The 16,918-nt window shown below is 40.9% G+C and overlaps 1 pseudogene across 1 annotated transcript; it reads right to left on the bottom strand.

The window, feature by feature from the left end:
* Positions 1–12,495: 12,495 nt before the first annotated feature.
* On the bottom strand, positions 12,496–16,700 carry LOC308279424 (polyadenylate-binding protein 1-like; annotated as a pseudogene). Its single transcript has 3 exons — positions 16,429–16,700; positions 15,966–16,211; positions 12,496–13,388 (listed from the first exon to the last, which is right to left on the bottom strand). The product of its transcript is annotated as a polyadenylate-binding protein 1-like (transcript).
* Between the last annotated feature and the right edge of the window lie 218 nt (positions 16,701–16,918).

Below are 16,918 nucleotides of genomic sequence, written 5' to 3'. Positions count from 1 at the left end.
CTGCATGTTAGATGTGTTAATTTCCTCAAGGAGTAAAATCACATCTGGAATACAGCTTGTACTTGTCATTACTACTTGATGAAGTTTGTGATAATTCATTATCATTCTAAAAATTGATTTGTTTTCTGCCCAGGCCAAATAGGTGAGTTGAATGGGATGTGGTGAGAATTCCTTACCTTTCTGGTATTGGCAGTAATTTCTGCAATCCCTGAAGAATGAATGTAATTTTGCCTTTAGTCTATTATTTTTCTAGGAAATGGCATTCAGCCTCTCCTACCATAATAGCTCTTACTCCACTTGCCAGGGAAGCAATGTGGGATTCTCCCAGTGCTGAGTATGTTTGTTCCAATTTTGCATTTCATAACTCGGAAAACAACCACAATTTATAAGTACTTAGCACTATAAACTTCCCACTTAGTTCCACCTTTACTTCATTTTATACTTTTTAATAGCCCATAAACCACTTACTGATGTATTTATTAATTTCCAAGTGTTTGGATATTATTTTTGTTTTTTATTTATTTCTAATTTTAAGTCCATTATGGACAGAGAACCTATCAGTTACATTTTCAATTATTTTAAATTTATTAAAGTCAGTTTTGTGACTTAGCTTCTATCTTGGCAAATATTTCCTAGGTGCTTGAAAAGAATTCATATTCTGCTAATTTTCATTAGAATGTTCTATAATTCATTATATCATGTTAATTGATATAATTCCATTCTTCTATATCTTTGTTGAATTTCTACATAGTAGTTCTATTATTATTGACAGTGAGATCTAGAAGCACCCACTAAAATTATGGCTTTTTCTTTTTTTTTTTACCTCTATCAGTTTTTCTTTCATGTATTTTGAAGCTCTGTTGTTTGGTGTGTAAATATTTAGGTCATTATATCTTTTTTGTGGATTAATCATCAAAGCATTATATAATTAGTCCTACTTAGTTCCTAGTAAATTTTGTCATTCTTAAGTAAGTATCAACTGATATTATAGGCAATTCTAATTTTTGTTAGTGTCTGTATATTTTTCCAGCCCTTTAATTTAATCTATGCCATTAGGTTTCAAGTGAAGTGAGTAGCATGTAGCTTGTATTTAGTTGTATATAAAACACAGTTAAAGTAATTTTTCAGAGACATAGATTCATTTGGGAAATTAAGAAATACATATTTAAGGGAGAATGTGGATCACCTCAAAAGCGAAGCCTAAAGTAAATATTGATATATTATGGATTAAGTGGTTGCTATATATATTACTCTCTATATATTTATCTTATTGGTGACTACTTCTGTTAATGTGTTGCCACTTTTAGTGAAATGTAGATAGGCACAAAAGCAGAAAACAGTAGTGGGGTAGGAAAACCTGAAACATAATTAATGTTTAGAAGGCTATGTGTGATTGAGTTTGAGAGTTCAAAACTCCAGGAAGGCTAGGTATTGTACACATCTATAATCCTAGTACTTGGGAGGTTGAAACAGGAGAATCATAGGTTCAAGAACAGCCTCATCAAGTAGTGAGACTCTCATCAATCTAGCAAGACTCTGTTTCAAAATAAAAACAAAACAGGACTGAGGGTGTAGCTAAGCAGTAGAATGACCATGGGTTCAATCACCAATACCACACACACACACACACACACACACACACACACACACACACAAACTCTAGAAGGTGCAGCTTTAGAGCCCCCCACACTTTCAACAATTTAACTTAAATGAACTCCACTAGGTTCTCACAGATTGGAAGTAGCACATTATCTGTACTACTGGCAGTGGGAAAAGAAAGTAGCCATTTTGGAATATATTCAGAGAATGCTGTTCTTCTTAATATGTCTCCATTCAAGAGAAATGATAACAAAACTGACAATATTGTTTATCAATGGTTTACTAACCAGAAGAATGAGAAATACTCAAAATTATACCCCTAAAACCTTTATGTGTGTCCTAAGTGTTAAGAGAACAAATAAATAAAACTAAAAATTATGAAGGTCACAGCCCAAGGCACAAGCTTACTAAAATCTGACACATAATCATAGAACAAGAGAATGCTACCTCTCCTAGTGTACCTTACCTCTGTATAAATAGGCTCCTTATACAGATGCCTATAAAAGAAATGTAACTTAAAATAGTGTGTATTCCATATATATTTTAAAATGACAAGTTTGTAGAGAAGCTCAAAGTCAACAAGGAAAAAATACTGTGATAGAAAAATCTTAGCTTGTGACACAGCTACAACAAATCATAAACACAGCCTAACTGCTCACCAGCTAAACATAAAACCTTACATTTAGAATTATTCATTCGGATTCTTTTACCCAACATTACCAACTTTTAAACAACAACCCAAAAAAGGCACACTTAAAAAAGAAAAAAAAAACACCCACAATCTGAAGAAACAGCAAGTATTAGAACCAGAATCAGATATGGTGGAGAAGTTGGAATTATTAAGTCTGGAATTTAAAATGATTATCATCAATAGGTTAGGAGAAGGAGGCAAGGAGGTCTTGGCCCTGGACCCATAGTTTACTTTGGCTTGTTGCACCCTGGTGCTTTCACCAGGCCTCCGCTGATGGCTGATGCTGCTGTCAAAGATTCATCAAATCGCTGCCTCTTCTATCTACTATTGCCTCTGCAAATATTGCTATTTTTGTTGCTGCCAGTGCTATATCTCTGAAGACTTGCCTCTTCCCTTGCTGTTTTCCTCCTCTCTTCCTGTTCCGCATTCACTGCTCTCCTTGGAGACTAGCTTATATAGCATAACAATTTCTCTGATTGGTCAATTGAAATTGGCTCATTTTCAATCTCTCTTTGGAATCCCTAATCAGTCAGGGAGAGCTTTCAGCCTCAGCCCTTATCCCAGCCCCTCCCCCCTTATCACTATAAACTCTAATGGAAAAAAATGGATAATATGCCACAATAGTTGGGTAATGTAAGTAGAAATCTAAAAAATCTAAGAATTAAAAGAAAATACTATAAATGTTAAAAAAATATTGTAACATAAATGAGTACTTTTGAAATGGGATCAGAAATATATGTCTATTGCTGAAGACAGAAAAAGTGAACTTGAAGATAAATTAATACAAACTTCACAAGCTGAAATGTGAAGAGAAAAAGGAATGGAACATAGCAGATAATAGCCTAAAACTCTTACATGATTATTAGAGGTATAGCATATGCATAAAAGAACACCCAAAGTAGGAGGAAATGAGAAATAATCAGAAAAAATATCTGAAGCAATAAAAACTGAAAATTTCCAAATATTAGTCATAAATACAAAACCACAGACTCAGGAATCCTTGTAAGCATAAAGAAGGATGGATACAAAATAATCTATACCCAGGCATATTATCTTTGAACAAAAAAGTTAAAAATAACATCTTGATATAAACTTGAATCTGAAGGACACCTTAATTATAGATGAGCCTCTAGCTTGAAATAAAAGTCAAAGACTCCAGACCTGAAGAATGTATGGAATAGTGATTGTTGACAAACATGTTCACTCTGAGTATATAAACCCTCCTTAAGAACATGGGCTCTTGCACTACCTTCAGGAAGGAAAATTGGAGACAGCAAATAATTTAGACTAGATTCACTGTACTTTTATTTGCAAAAAGATTTTTTAATGTGACAATCATTGCATTCATGAGTACAGAAACTAATTACAGACCTCTTCTATGTCCTATTGACATTGCAAAATTATAAAATATACATGTTCCTTTTTATTTCCACCTCCACTTGTCTATCAGTTGGAAATAGCGGGAACATGACATATGCTATCTTCCTCCATAAACATCACAGTTACTCAACCCCCAAAAATATCATAGACAGAAAAAAGGAACTATTCAAATTTTCTATGAAATCTCCCAGAAAGGAGCAAGTTAGTGAGGCAGAGTAATCAGAGTATTACCAATATGTTAAAAATTTGCCTTTCCATTCTCATGTGGGAAAATGGCCTCCACAGAATGTGAGAAAGTTACACAGCCAAATGAAACTGGGGACCTTTTTAACCATGTTACCGTGTGTGCAGCATGATAAAAACAGATGCAGGTCAAAAGAAAAAAATAAGAAAGACTATTATAGTGCTGTTGCTCACTGTACCATCTGGAGAATACACCAACCAAACCACACAGGAACATTTTCCCATGGGAAGCACTATAAGCAGACAGGCTTCTACTTAAGACATCAAATCTAGGTCAAGATTTTATTTTGAAAAATATACTATAGTTTATACCTTCCATGTCCAAACATTAGTTTTGAGCTTACTTAGGCTATTTCAGTGGCCTGAACAGTAGACTTTTAAAGGGTAAGGCATAAATTGAGTTAAGAGAGTAGAAAATAGTGTATTACCAGAATAAAAATAAGCATAAGAAGTAGTTTAAGGAATTCTTATAGGCTGGCCTATAATCAAGCTTCCCACTGATAGGACATTATAGTCAATAACAGTATCTTGGTGGAGTTGCAAAGTGTGTTAAAGTATGATAAATATTTTCTCTCTCTCATATATATTTATGATTATGTATACATATACATATATATACAACAACAATATATTTTACATGATAAAATACAGTGCACAATAATATATCCTGATGTATTTCTTGGATCAAGAAAACATGTCTGGCAGTTACATTATTGGCAGATATGAACTGATAATTTGGAAAAATATAGAAAAAGATTAATGATATATATTTCATCCTTTATAAGGGACATGAAGGTTATGGAATGGAAAGGAGAAACATTCTGTTGAGCCATATAATTTATAATGTATAATTCATACAGTTTATTAATCACCTTTTTTTTTTTGGTGGTACTGGGGTTCCTGGAAACCCTGCCACTTCCAGGCTACACTCCCAGACCTATTTTATAATTTTATTTGGAAACAGGATCTCTTAAGCCAGCAAGGCTGGCTTCGAGCCTGCGCACCCGCCTTCCAAGCACTGGTATTACAAGATTGCTCCACCATGCCCGGCCTATGCCCTTTGTTTTTTATTCAGTTAATCCGAAGGAGTCCCCAGGTAGCCAAGGGACCTGGGGGAGGGGTAATCTCCTTGAGCATCATGCCATCTAACAATGGATTGAAGACAGGAGAGGTCACGCACTTCTGAGGATAGAACATTGAAGAGTCCTCATTAATCATGCTGAGTTTGTGAGGTTCTGCTTCCATTACTCAGTGTATAATTGGAAGTTGTGTATGAAGAACACATATTTTCAGAACACCTCAATATACAGCCAAACATTTAAAAATAGTTTTTAGTATGAGATCAAAGATGGCAGTTTCTTGAATGAGAAACCATTGTGCAAGTAATGGCTATTTTAGGTGGTCCAGAGACATCAGGAGACATGAGATTTCCAAAGAATCACTGAGATATTTAAGCAGAATCATAAGTAATATTAAGCAACACTTGAAAATAAGAAATATGTTGCCAGCAGAACCCCAAAATGACTAAATGATCTTGGACTTGAATGTCCTTAGTGTGTCAGATGAATCTTCTTTGAGGAAGGTATCATCACTGTAATATCATACCTGTGTTCCTGGAGACAGGTGGATGCAGTTAAGATATTTTCAATATAGTCATGAGCAATGTCAAAGCCATTCTGAATTGTCTATTTAAGAGCAGGAAAACTGCTGCTAAATGGAGGAGCAGTTTATCTCTTTATTTGTTAGGTCTTATATAATCAGTTTTAATCTTTAAATTTTTTTTGCATTACTGGGGATAGAACACAGGGGCATTATTCCTCTGAACCACACACCCAGCCCTATTTTTTATTCTTTATTTTAAATCATGGTCTCACTGAGTTGCAAAGAATCTAAGTAGCTGAGGCTCTCTGTGAACCGAAATCCTCCTGTCTCAGCCTCCCAAATGCTGGGATTACAAGTGTGCACCGCCATGCCTAACGTAAAGACCCATTTAACTTATGTTGGGTCATATTAACCATTTTACCTGGGAAGTTCACAGGTTCCATTATAAACTCCATTTGGAAATATAAAAGACATAATTTTAAAGTATTAACTATTGTGCTAAAATATCTATGTTCATTATAGTATATTTCTAGGCAATGGGTATCATGAATATATAACACTTAAAGAGAAGACATTCTGTTTCCCTCTCTTTTATATTTAGATTATTAAGATTATGGGGGGACCATGTTTAAATTTTATTAGATCTCCAAATACAACTGTAATTTAATGCCCAGTAGTAAGTCTATGAAACTTTGTCAAATTGTGAATTTGTGAATTTTACCAGCTGTTAAAGTTAGAATATATTCCTTAGATGCCCCCAAACCACAAGCTTCTTTTTAAAACTTTTTAAAATTTTTTTAATTTATTTTTTTATTGGTGCAATGTATTCATACATCATAATGGTATAAAGAAAATACTTTTGTAGACATACATGCACACATCGCCCAGTTAGCCCCTACCCAATCCCCACCCCATTCCCTCCCCATCCCTCCTTCCCATGCTTGGCTTAGTGGTTGACATCAAGTTTTATAGCAATTTATCCAATATTAACGATGATAATCTCACATAACAGTTTCATTTGTCTGATACCAAGCTTTTGATGATTTAACGATAACATTTCAATATTTCTTTTTTCTTTCTTTCTTACCAGAGAATATTTTTTTCTTTTTTTAGGTGAAACTATCATACATTTATTTATATATTTTTCAGAAAAAAATCTATCCTGATATGGAATATGGACTCTAGATACCCAAAACAATCTCGAAGAAGAACAAAGCTAGAAGCTGTATATTTTCTGATTTCAAACCATATAAAGCTACAATAATTGAAACAGTGTAGTACTGTTCTAAAGGCAGATATAGACCATTGGAGTTAAATAAAAGCCTAGAGATACATTCTTCCATATATTGTCAAGTTATTTTTGACAAGGTTTCCACGAACATTTGGTGGTGGAAATAATAATCTTTTAACTAAATATTGTTGAAAAATAATAATTACATGAAAAATAATAAAATTGGACCCTTACCTAACACATATACAAATATTAACTCAAAATAGATATAAATCTTAATACTATAAACTTTTAGAAGAAAATCTGGGTCATAAAACCTCACAATATTGAAATTGGCAGTGATTTCTTGGGTATGATTTTAATGGCACAGGCAACAAAAGGGTAAATAAACTCCCTAAAAAATAAAAAATATTGTATAGCCAAAGACAATGTAAACAGAGTTAAAAGTTACTGATAGAATGGGATAAAATATTTCCAAATGCTATATCTGAAGGTATATTAATATTCCAACTAGACATCCTAAAAATTAGCAACAATAAAAGCAAACAATACAATTTAGAGATAGGTAAAAGACTAACATAAATAATGAATCTCCACAGATAATTAATCTTAGTTGTCTGTTGGACAACTTAGTTGTCTGTTGGACAACTAAGAACGAACACATAATTTATAACTTAGAAAAAAATATCAGACAGCAGGAATCTGACATTGAAGAAATATGGGCCCATTTTAAGAGAGCTAACCTAAGAATAATTGGAATAGAGGAGGGAAAAGAAAGTGAAACCAAAGGGATCAACAATCTCTTCAAGGAAGTAATAGCAGAAAATTTTCCAGACATAGAGCAAGAGGTCGATACACAGGGCCAGGAAACTTATAAAACTTTCTTTAGAGAGGATCAGAGAAGAAGATCCCCATGCCACATAATTGTCAAAATGACCAATGTGGAAGCCAAGCAGAGAATCTTAAAGGCAACAAAAATAAAGGGCCAAGTGACATTCAGAGGCAAACCAATTAGAATCACTCCAGACTTCCCAAACCAAGTCATGAGAGCCAGAAGGGCTTGGAGTAACATATTCCAAACTCTGAAAGAAAGCAACTTCCAGACAAAAATTTCCTACCCAGCAAAACTTTCTATCAAATTAGATGGGGAAATAAGAAGCTTCCATGACAAACAGAAACTGAAGGAATTTATGTCTTCAAAACCAGCACTAGAGAAAATACTCAAAGAGATTAACTACAAAGAAGAAATAGGTATCGCAGAGTCTCAGACCCTGGGAGTCAATCGAGGCTGCTTTAGACCATTTGTGGTGCCGGGTTGGGTGTTTCCTATGGTGTGATATATCTCCGACCGCCACTCCCCCCACTGGGTCAAGTCCCTGGGAGTACAGTACTGGGATTTCTCCTCTAGGGACCACAATTTGACTCACTGTTGTTGAGTGCACAGATGTAGCTCTTGTGGACTCGGTGAATTCGCTGCTGCCGCCACCAGTGCCAATATGGCACCGATGCCATGCCCTCAGCCATGAGGCTGGCGTATTTCTTTTCTGTTTTTGAGCTCCGCTCTGAGTCCCTGCAGGGTGTGCTGAGCCCAGCCTCTGGGAGCTTTAGATGCTCCCTGTGCCGAATAATCTGCTGAATCCGCCCAGCTGATCCGCAGCAGCTCACCTTGGCTCGCTGTCCGCTGCTCCTCTCTGGAGCTTGGTGGGCTAATGAGTGCGTTGTTCTGGTGCCGTCCAGTGAGCTCGCCGCTGCCGCCTGCAGTAAGGCGCTGCTGCTGCATCCTCGGCCATGAGGCCGGCATATCTCCTCTCTGGTTCTGAGCTCCGTTATGAGTTCCCCTCCTCTCTGGAACCTGGTGCTACAAGGGAAAATGGTGCCCACCGCTTCGCACCACGGCTCTGGCTGCAGCACTGTGGTCTGGTTTCTAGTGTCTCGTTTTTCCAGCCCTCTTTTTCTCTGTCCCTTGAAATTACATTCTTGTTTCTCTGCTGATGGTGTTTTCTGGCTATGAAAGGTGCTGATTTTGTGGTAATAGAGATTGGTTGTTAGCGGGGCTCGTAAGCCCCGCTTTTCTCCTTCACCATCTTCCTGGAAGTCACAAAGATCTTTTTTTTTCTTTTTAAAACTTTTTGTTACAAAAATTATTTCAGTAAATTCTGGATTTCTAAATAGGTCAAATTATGGACTTTGTTTTAATTTAATAATAAATACATTATTCATTTATTTTTTCTTCCTGTTATACATAGGGGTTTTGTTTATTTTCATTTATTTTCTTTTTTTGGCTTTTAGCTACCTGAAGCCACTGACCTGAAGCCACTGTCCTTAGTTTCTGTCCATCCAACAGTTCACACTATGGAATTTCTAAAAAATTACAAGGGAAGTGGAAAGGTAGGAAGGGCCCAGTGTCCTGCTTGTAGGCAACTGCTGCTTGTTTCATGGCTTCCTAGTCTGCCTCCTAGGGATAAAGAATTGCACTTGGAGAGCTATAGCAGTGTCTCCTTGTCATATCACACAGCTTCCTTTCTTTACAGAACCATTCTTTTTTTTTTTTTTGCGATACTGGGGATAGAACTCAGGGGTATTCTACCTCTTAGCTACATGTTGAAACAGGGTCTCACTAAGTTTCAAAGGGCCTCACTAAGTAGCGAACCACGATCCTCCTATCTCAGCTTCCCAAATGCTGGTATTATAAGTGTGAGCCACCACACTTGTCTTGGCTCTAACCATTTTTAACCTTCAAAGATAAACTTCATGTTCACAGGTGTCTCAGTCACCATTTTCACTGCTGGGACACAAGAAACCTTTGAAGACAACTTAGAGGAAGGAACATTTGTTTATAGATTTGGAGATTTAGGGGTTCAGCCCATGTCAGGCCAAGTTATGTCAGTGAGGCTTAGAGCACAGCATCAGGAGGCAAGAAGAAGGAGGAGGAGGAGGAGGAGGAGGAGGAGGAGGAGGAGGCCACGATGGAGGCAGAGGAGAAGGAGGTGGAGGAGGAAGAGGAGGAAGAGAAGGAAGGGGAGGAGGAGGAGGAGACGAAGAAGAAGAAGAAGAAGAAGAAGAAGAAGAAGAAGAAGAAGAAGAAGAAGAAGAAGAAGAAGAAGAACAACAACAACAACAACAACAACAACAACAACAACAACAACAAGAAACACAAGAAAAGAGTGAGAGAGAGAAAGAGAGAGAGAGCGCGCGAGAGCGAGCAAGTGAGAGCCAGAGAGAGAATATGAACCATGTATATTTGCCAAGTCCACAACCTTCAGGGAGGGCACCCTCCTTAGCAACCAAGCTCCACCCCCAACATGGCTGCCTTATGTTCATGAGGTCTAAGGCGACATTCTAAACCCAAACCATAACAACAGGTGACTGTCTCTAATTCGAGGGTATTCAAGTTGCCTTGGAGAGGTCAAGATGAACATCAAGGAGAACAGCAGTAGGTCTACTTCTAGGAAGAATAGCTAGCTCATTTTATCTCAATGATGGGTCATAACACAAAGTAGTTCCCAGGCACATTGACTTAGATTTTTACAAGTTTCTAGGAACTTGTACACCTCAGAAGTATTAAGGTGAGCAGAGATAAAATGTTCTTTTCCTTTTGTTCCCCTCCATAAAATTTTGAGCTACAGGTTTCCCTGAGTGGATAACACAATAGCCACCAGATTTATGAGTAGAGAACAACAAATATTAAGTTTTGCAACAACACCAGAGCCAAAGACACAACATCACTGTTTTTTTTAATAGGGAAGAGTATGAGGTGCTGTATTAAATCCTGAGAAGAAGGATCTCCTCATTATTTTCCCATACCACCTTGGGTTTCCAGGTAATCTATGGACTGGGTGGTTTGTCACTACTCTACTAACTCAGCCGGTAAGAAACTAGAAGTTGACTAAGATCTGTACAGTCACTTGCTAATGCTGCCTGGTTATATGGTCAGGGCTATTGCTGACACTAATGAAATTACCCATTCAGCTACTTTTGGAAAAGCTACTACTTTAAAAATTAATGAAGAATTACTATTTTATGTTCAAATTAATATTGTAGATACCAGGACTAGTATATAGAATTATAAAGAACTAAAAAATTGATACCAAGATTAAAAGCAAATAACCTAATTAAATAAATGGGCAATAGAAATGAATAGACACTTTTCCAAAAAAAAATCCATCCAGGTGTGATGGCACATGCTTGTAATCCCAACATTCCCGAGGCTGAGACTGGATGATCACAGTTCGCATGATCATATATGGACATATATGAAGTAGCATATATACTTCATATATGTCCATATATGAAGGTATCACTACCAATCTCACTAATGTGTATGGGGAGGGAGGTGGTGGAGGTGAGGGTGGGATGCAGAGGGAAATACATCAAGTGATGTGTGTGTGTATGAATGTAATTACTTTGAATCTCACTATGATGTATAATTAAAAGGCAGCAATACAATTATTAAAAAAGAATGAGGTAGTCAGCTATGGGTCCTTTCTCCTACACGTTTTAGCTATTAGTGGCTATGTGAGGTTGCTTAACTTGTACTTTGACATTAGAAACTACAATTTATGATGGGAAGTGATGGCAAAACCCAAACCAACAGCACAATGCAGTGGCCAAAATGCAAATATAACAGCAGGTGGTAGTGCTCTCTCTGGTTACCTCTGCTGCATTACAAACCCAATTAGTAAATCAAAGTAGTTAAGTAGAATCTTTTTCTTTTCTGGAGCCAAACGACTCTGCTGATTGCACCAATTGTTTTAACCATATTACCTTAATTGAGGTATGGGGAGCCAGGCACAGATCAAGAGAAAAGCTGGAAAGAGTTTTAAAGTATTGTTAGAATTCTCTCGGGAAGAGTACAGTAACCCATGCAGAGCCACTCAGGAAAAGCAACCAGGTGAGTATTGGGAAAGCACATGTATGTGTTTTTTTCACTGTTTAAAGAATTTTTATTAAAGCAATAATTTTATAATACAAATTACATTTCCTTGCTCAGCTATCAATTCTGTTACTTAAAACAGAACTTACACTCTAAGCTATTCCACAGTAAAGAATTACAAAATTAAAGAAATGCTTTTGCATTTTGCTGAAAATTCTTTTCCCAGAGTCTACAAAACATTAATTTTTTTTTTACATTTTGCTATTTTGTTTTGTTTTTATCAAGTATCTAGGACTACCATTGTTTGCTAGACCTGGCATGTGCTCGGTACAAAAGGTTAACATTTTCTTTCCTTTTATTATTTATTTTATATTTCTTATTTTTCCATAATATTTAAGTTTTTTGATATTTAGATATTTTTCTTCAGTGGTGCATGAGTTTCTTTTCTTGGTCCCTGATCAATTTTAAACAGCTGGAACACCAGTGGCACTGTTAAATGCTTTCTGGGCAGTTCCTTTAGCTTGAACGGAGCGACTCTGGAGACTCAAGCATATGATGAAGTTCTCAATTATCAATCTCCAACAACATGCCAGTGATTTCACCAGCAAGAGTAGGGTGCATGGATTGAGTAAGAGGAAACGACCATTCACCCAACATTTGCTTTTGCTCTTGAGGGGGGACAGGTGCTAACATAGAAGCAGTCAAAGGCTCCTGACATTGTACACAAACAGCAGGCTATTGCATGATGGTAACTTGTGGCTATGCATTAAGATGTTGCTGAGGATTGTGGACTCCTGCAGCTTATTTATACTGTGGAACAGTATGGACAGCAGGATTAGCTGCAGCAACAGCAACTACAGGATGTGGACCCATTGTCTATGTGGATGTGTTAGGAAAACGTTGTGTTGATATGACTAGTGGAATCTGTAAAGAAGCTGGTTTCATAGTACTAAATGGTGGTCCAAGAGTGTTTGGGCAGATAGCACTAAGCATATTTTGAAATGCATGAGGTCTGGTACACTGAGCAGTCCAGCGAGGCCTTGGTCTTAGTTGAGTAATTTGGCTAGGGGGAGAGTATGCAGCATGGTTCTGAATCTGTGGTATAGCTGCTAAGAAATAACCTGAAGGAGGTATTGGCTCGTAGGAGCTGATTACAGGGTTGGACACAGCTAGTACACTTGCCATGTTCTGCATACACTGGTCAGTGAGGTGAGTCTGGCACTCTTCTTTGTGCTGAGCTAAAGCTACTTATGGTGGCTTGGTGGTCACAATTCTACCTTTCATTTCTGTCACTGCTTTAGTGGGCTCATCTGGGGAGGAGAAACATAAAAAACCAAATCCTTTGCTGCAACCAACCTCCATCATAACCTTTGCATTAGTGATTGTACCAAATGGAGAAAACTCTTTCCGGAAATGTTTGTCATTAATACCATCATTGAGATTTTTCACATAAAGGTATACCCTAGAATCTGGTGATCCTATCTTGCTTCATCTGTTGAAATTTGTGCTTAAGTTCCGTCGCCGTTCCACTTTTTTCTGAGCTCGACCAACGTAAATTTGTTTTCCATTGAGCACCTGTTCATTCATCTCGTGCACAGCTTTCTGTGCATCTTCGTGACTTTTGAAGCTTACAGATCCAAATTCTTTGAATTTTTCAACTTACATCAACCATTACTTTCACACTTAGGCAGGTCCGAACTTGCCAAGGAATCTGTAAGGCGCTCATCATCCATGTCTTCTCCAAATTTTTTGATGTAAACATTGGTGAACTATTACCCTGGCTCCAAGTTCTGCTTTTTTTTTTACCACAATTTTATTTTATTTTATTTTTTTATTAATTTATTTTTTAAATTGATGCATTGTAGTCATATATCAATCACATTGGAGTACAAGACTTGAGAGGATATACAAGCACACATCATCCAATTAGCCCTCCTCCAGCCCCCATCCCATTCCCTCCCCCTCCCTCCATCGCACGCAAAGTAAATCTTTGGTGATTTACTTTGATACATTTGTTTATGTACCTCCTGCATTTTAAAGGCTCCGTCCTCCAGTATTACATACCCTCTGATTGGTCACATTAGTTGCTTCACTATAGGGCCCTTTCTATAGCTCAACCTCTTCCTGTTGCCCTTTTCCTCCTAGTTATTGCTGATTAAGAGAAGCGTCTGATTTATATTTTCCGCGATATTTCTCTGTGCATGCTGCGTTGCAAGTACCGATCCCACTCTTGATGGTCCCAGTAGTGGCCTGGCTACTCAGTGGACTGATCCAGACCTCGCTGGCTCAAGCACCGGCCTTGCCTCATGGGAGGCCCCAGGTCTAGTCTCGCTTGCCCCTGCAACGGTCTAACCCCTAAGCTGGCTTCGGTCCCGGCCTTGGAGGCCGCAGGAGTGGCCTTGCCTCACGGCAGGCTCCAATGCCGGCCTTGCTGGCCCCAGCATCGGCCTCACCCCTCGGCAGGCTCCAATCCCAGGCTCAGAGGCCCCAGTACCAGCCTTGTCTCATGGCAGGCTCCGGTGCCGGCCTCGCTGGCTCCAGCACCGGCCTAACCCCTCGGCAGGTTCCGTTCCCGGGTTAGGAGGCCCCAGCACTGGCCATGTCTCACGGCAGGCTCCGATGCTGGCCTCACCTCACGGCAGGCTCCGATGCCGGCTTTGCTGGCCCCAGCACCGGTATAGCCCTTCGGCAGGTTGTTATCCTGGCCTCGGAAGCCCCAGTACCGGCCTTGCCTCACGGCAGGCTCCGATGCCGGCCTCGCTGGCTCCAGCACCGGCCTAACCCCTCGCCAGGCTCCGATCCCGGCCTCGGAGACCCCAGCATTGGTCATGCCTCACGGCAGGCTCCGATGCCGGCCTCGCTGGCCCCAGCACCGGCCTAACCCCTCGGCAGGCTCTTATCCTGGCCTCGAGGCCTCAGTATCGGCCTTGCCTCAAGGCAGGCTCCGATGCCGGCCTCGCTGGCCCCAACACTGGCCTAACCCCTTGGAAGGCTCTTGTCCTGGCCTCGGAGGCCCCAGTACCGGCCTTGCCTCAAGGCAGGCTCCAATGCCAGCCTCGCTGGCCCCAGCACCGGCCTAACCCCTCGGCAGGCTCCGATCCCGGCCTTGGAGGCCCCAGCACTGGTCATGCCTCAAGGCAGGCTCCGATGCCGGCCTCGCTGGCACCGGCACCGGCCTAAGCACTCGGCAGGCTCTTATCCTGGCCTCGGAGGCCCCAGTACCGGCCTTGCCTCACGGCAGGCTCCGATGCTGGCCTCGCTGGCCCCAGCACCGGCCTAACCCCTCGGCAGGCTCTTATCCTGGCCTCGGAGGCCCCAGCACCGGCCTTGCCTCACGGCAGGCTCCGCTGCCGGCCTCGCTGGCCCCAGCACCGGCCTAACCCCTCAGCAGGCTCCGGTCCCGTCCTCGGGGGCCCCAGCACTGGCCTTGCCTCACGGCAGGCTCCGATGCCAGCCTCGCTGACGCCAGCACCGGCCTAACCCCTCAGCAAGTTCCGGACCCGACCTCGGAGGCCCTAGCACAAGCCTTGCCTCATGGCAGGCTCCAATGCCGGCCTCGCTGGCCCCAGCATCGGTCTAACCCCTCTGCAGGCTCCAATCCCGGTCACGGAGGCCTCAGTAGTGGCCTTGCCTCACAGCAAGCTCCGATGTCGGCCACTGGCCCCGGTGCCCGCCTAACCCCTCAGCAGGTTCCGATCACTGTCTCTGTGGTTATTATTTCAAAGGTTCCAGGTGTAATGTATCAGATCTCTGTCTCCCCTGAGTATTGGCCACTGGCATTGCCACTGCCTCCACCGTTTCAAATCCTTCCCAGGCTCTTTTTCCACTCTGAATGTTGTCCAGTGTTCCTAAGCATGCGTGATGGTAGCATTCAACATTTGGTGTAATTTCTCCAAAAAAATAAAGTTGGTAAGATCCGGTTTCTGCTTCTCCTGAATACAAGTCTCCACCACCATCGCGGAGAACTCTTTCAACACCGCATTTCTCCTTGGTCTTCGCTAAGCTCTCTCCTTACAGGTGATGTCTGAGATTCTTAACAATATAGAGAAATAGCAGTCCTCTTTCACGGCGAATTTTTCAGTAAGTTCCAGTGCATTTAGATAAGTTTTGTCTGCATCTCCAGTGTCCTGGCATCCATAACGGCTTTCTTACCTCCTCTCCGATATTTTTCTTTATCTTTTTCTGTTCTGGGCCTGGTTTCTCCAGGGGTCTGGCATGCTACTCGCAGTTCGGCCCAGGGCCCAGAGTCCCGCGACCCGGGCCCGGCTGGCGAGCCCCGTGCGCGACCCCTGCCCAGAACCCAGCGTCTTACTGGGCCCGGTTTCTGCAGGGGTCTGGTGTGCTACTAGCAGTTCGGCCCGGGCCCAAGTTCTGCTTTTAATTCTTTATAAGATTTAAATCATCCAACACTTTATGATCATTTAGAAGCATCCCATTCATTTTCTCAGTAGCTCTTTTAACTGCTACCTGTGTCTCAAACTGTACAAATCCATAGCCCTTGGAACCATTTTCATCACAAACCACCTTGCATGAAAGGATGTTACAAAAGCAGAAAATGCATTATATAGTGCTTTATTATCAATGGATTTGTCCTTTTTTTTTTTTTTTGCAGTACTGGGATGGAAACCAGGGGCATTCTACCTTCTAGCTACACACCAGGTCCTATTTTTTATTCTTTTTTTTCTTTTTTCTTTTTTGAAACAGGGTCTCGCTGAGTTGTGAAGTGCCTCGCTAAGTAGCTGAGGCTGTCCACGAACCACGATCCTCTGCTCTTCGCCTCCTGAATGCTGGGATTACCCCACCCGGCCTCAAATTTTTAATGAATATGTTGCCTACTCCACTTTTGCGAAGAGATGGATCATGCTGAGACCACATGATGTGTACTGGATTGCCCTTTATAATATCGAAATTCACGGTGTCCAAAGCACGCTCCACTTCACATACACATAGTCCAAGGAGCGGCTGGCGATTTTGTTCCTGAAGACCCAGATGGAGAGGATAGGCCCGGCTAGGTTGAACTTCTCCTGGAGCATCGCCTCTGACAGTTCGTGGTGTCGGTTCCCCATGTATAGCGAGGCCATAGACCATGTGGGTAGCTGGGAGTGGTGGAGTTCATCTCAGCATGGCTGTCCGAAGGGCTACAGGCCCTTTCCAGGAGAGGAGGAGAGCAAGTGGTAGAGCCCGGGGGAGGATCGGAGCTGGGGGAGGTGAGCGGGGGCAAGCGCAGAGGGACAAAAATCACCCAGAATCGAAAACTGCTCAGCGGTAAGCAGAACTGGATCCACAAGCTGCTGCGGGT

This window comes from Muscardinus avellanarius (genome assembly GCF_963383645.1).
Source record: "Muscardinus avellanarius genome assembly, chromosome: X".
In the NCBI taxonomy this organism is placed as follows: domain Eukaryota; kingdom Metazoa; phylum Chordata; class Mammalia; order Rodentia; family Gliridae; genus Muscardinus; species Muscardinus avellanarius.
This window is presented reverse-complemented; position numbering and strand designations above follow the sequence as displayed.